Genomic DNA, 3,767 nt, shown 5'->3' with positions numbered 1-3,767 from the left:
AAAACTAATCACAGATTCACTAAAATCAGTGACTAGAAATGGAATATGGAATATTAGTTTAGTTGTGTTGCTTCTCGAGGAAAAAAATACCCAGCGTAAAACACTGGTTATGTGTGCTTGGAGAGTGTAGTGTAGGATTCTCGTACGACACATGTGCTTTTAACGTCTACCTGGGTTGGTAGTTTGGACCTGTAGGAACGTGGATCTTATGTGGTTTAGGGTCCAATGGCGGATGTGCGTGCAGTGTTCTTCTGCCTGAAACAAAGAAGATCCCACTCTTCTGTGCAGATGTTAATAGTAGAGAGCTGGGGTTTTTCCTGCATGATTAAAAGTAAATTTTCAGGAAACCCTTTTAACCTTTATAAATTGATTTACCTTAGTATTCCTCTAGGATAAAAATCAGAAACCAAGAAATAAAAGTATCTATGGACTGTTTTTCAAAATTTAAATTACATCATAAGCTGCAGTCACCAGGCGGTGTGTACCGGCGTACAAGCGGGCACGTAAGTGAGTGGAATGGGGCAGAATTCAGAAACGAGCCCGCACGTGGACAGTCCGTTTGTTCAGGACAGAGGAGGCGAGGACACACCGTGGGGCAGGGACGGTCTCTTCGGTCAAAGGTGCTGGGAGAACTGGCTGGGCACACGCAGCAGAATGAACCTGGGCCACGTGCTGGCAGCTCCCACCGAGACTCGAAATGGGCTGAGGCTGTAAATGTAACCTGAAAACAACTCTGGGAAGGAAACAGTCCGTCAGCTCCCAGACATCCGTCTTGGTGATGGTTCTGTGGATGTGACACCAAATGCAGAGGGAACCAACGCAAAAATGAGCAAGTAGAACTGCACGAGACCTAAAAACTCCCCCACGGCAAGGGGAGCCACCCGCAGGATGCGGAGACGGTGGGATGGGAGGAAATGGTGCGGACCGGCTGTTTGACGGCGGGTTAGGAGGCAGACCGTAGGAACTCGTGCAGGTTAGCAGCGGTGACAACAATGATGCAGATACAAAACGGACAGAGGAACTGAGTAGATGTTTGTGCAAAGACGACATCCAGAGCCAAGAGACACATGAAAGGCTGCTGAGCTTCACTGACCGTCAGGGAGGTACCAACAGGGCCACAGTGAGAGATCACCTCGCAGCTGTCAGCATGGGCGAGAGGTGACAAGTGTCCGTGAGGCTGGGGAGGAAGGGGGGCCTCCCCACACCGTGGGAACGCAAGCCGGCTGCCCCCTGGAGAGCGGCATGGAGGTTCGGGTATCACACAGTCTAGCACTTTCACTTTGGGGTGTTTTTCTGGAGAAAATGAAAACACTAACTCAGACAGATATCTGCACCGTGCGTTGACGGCAACACTGTTTACGACGCCAAGACATGGGGCAGCCCGAGGGCCAGTGGTGTATGCATGGACGGAGAAGGTGTGGCATAGAGACCCAGTGAAATGGTGATACTCAGCCACAAAAAGAGAGTAAGATCCTGCCGTTTGTGAGGACGTGGATGGACCTTGAGGGCATCATGTGGAGCGGACGAAGTCCCAGGAAGACTGTCGTCATGTGGTCTGCCTGGGTACAACCCCGGGTCAGGGTCACGGACACAGAGCAGGTAGACGCCACCAGAGGCAGGAGGTCGGGGCAGGTGGAAGGCGTCGAGCCGCAGACTGTGGTCCGTGGGAAGGTCACCGGGAGGTGACAGCGTGGGACGGTCGCTCAGACTCGGGCGCACGTCGGACAGGCGCGGAAAGAGTAGAATCTTCAACGTTCTGAGTAGAACAGAAACTAAGAAGTACAACAGGCTTGGATACCGCATGTGTGAGGAAGATAAACGTTCCCAAGCGGGAAACACTTCAGGAGGGCAGTTGCTGAGGAAGGACCGGGACAGAAGCCGTCTGCGGCCTCGTGTGTCCATCGCTGTGATGGGTGTGCGGCCTGCAGGGTCTGAGGGAGGCCCGGGCAGGAGGGGTGGGGAGGCGCTGCGCCCCTCCACACGGGTAGGACCAGAGTCGCACCGGCCGCGGTGACACCCGACCGTCTTTTCAGCGGTCCCGTGTCCCATCAGCTTGTTGGCTGCCCGGGCGACCCTCGGGGAGATGAAGGATGCCACGCGGCAGGGAACCTCCGTGCTGGAGGCCAGAGACGTGGGAACCCGTCCCCCACCCCCCACACTTCCTAGAGGCAACACTGCTCTGCGTCTGGGGAACGGGAAAGCTCCAAACTCAGAGGGCTCTTCCGTTCGTGTGCGTAAATGCTGAGCTTTCCTGGTTTTGCTTTTCCGTCCAGTGTCAGCAGTAGCAAGTGGCACACGGGCTTGGAAACAAAGTCGTTGCTTATGTCGCGGTGAACCGGAGGTTGTGGTTGTTTGGTAAGGCTTCTTTTGCTAAAAGAGGGCACAGACTTTTTCTCACGGGTAACTCTGATCAGTCTTGCCTGCCCCCCTGCCCCCCCCGTCATCTGAGACTCTGAAAATCAGCTCTTGGTGTCTGAGGAGGGACCCCAAGGTTCCCACAGGGGCTCTCCCGTGAGAACGCTCCGTGGGCAGCCGGCACAGGGCCAGGAGGCTGGCCCCCTGAGGGGAGGCTGCTGTCCCTCTGCCTCCTGGTGACAGGCTGGGGGGACAGGCCCTGGGTGGCTCTGCCTTTCCTGGGGGTACGCGCTGCATGAGCTGTGGTCCTGGACCGACTCCCGAGGCTCCAGGGGTGTCGGGGGTCTCACTCGTGGGAGTCTCAGGGCCTCCAGGGCAGTTTACGTCAGGGGCACGTGCATGTGTCTTCTGGACCCGCGCAGACACGTGGATGCCACAGACCACGAGGGATGGCTGAGCAACAGGTGCTTCAAGAGGATCTCACCGCGTACGGCGTGTCACCATTTCTGTTTACCCCCCATGGACCTAGGGGTGGTGGCCTGGGCTTCTGTTGGACCCTGTCCCCCCACCACCCTTCTGTGAAGGCTTTCGAGCGGGCAGAGCGGACCGCGCAAAAGAGCCACACGCAGGATGGTCCGTTCTGCCGCCAGTGCTGCTGGGAGCATCTCTGTGTGGTGTGTCCTTGGACCCCACAGGCCCCGTGAGGGAGACTCGCCCGGGATGCTCCCCTATGTTTTTGAGGATGTCGCTGCTGAGGGGCATTGGCTCTGGGTGAGGACAAGGGACCTTCTTGGGCAGGGAGCTGGACACTCATGTGCAGCGACCCAGACCCAACCCGGCCCAGACCCGAGGCCTGGCCCAGCCGGCAGAAACAAGGGACTGGCGCCGTCAGCAGGTGCGGACGGGCTCGGGGAGAAGGTGGAAGCTGCAGGTGTTCCGGGAAGGGGAGAAGAGCGTTCCGCGTTAGAAAGACGGCGCGGCACGGCTGAGTCAGGGCAGCGAGCCAGCCGGGAGGGGGGCCGGGCTCGCAGACGCCCAGGCCAGCTGTGCGAGTGCCCTCGTGGGCTGGGCAGGGGAAGTGGGAGACGTAGTTGGCAGAATAACATGCTTTTGGTTCCTTTTCACTGTTTCTTGTAAAATGTGGGCCGCCTAGGTGAGTGGCAAAGGAGCAGCGTTCCGACGGGGCCAGTGAAGCGGGAGGTCATGCAGGCCTCCCTGAGCAACATGCCTGAGCTCGTGGGGCCACTTTTGTCATCGAATCCTGGGCATGTGCGCAGCTCCCAGGAAAGGCCACCAGCCGCTGTCCAGCCGCCACGTGACCATGCGGGCGGAGCTGATGCCTGGGGCTGCTGCTTCTCTCCAGTGACTTCCAGTCAGCACCACCTTCTCCGAGCCTTCATGTCTGAGACGCT

This window comes from Enhydra lutris, unplaced genomic scaffold, assembly GCF_002288905.1.
Source record: "Enhydra lutris kenyoni isolate GAN:26980312 unplaced genomic scaffold, ASM228890v2 scaffoldscaffold61, whole genome shotgun sequence".
Lineage (NCBI taxonomy): Eukaryota > Metazoa > Chordata > Mammalia > Carnivora > Mustelidae > Enhydra > Enhydra lutris.
Note: the sequence above shows the minus strand (reverse complement) of the source record.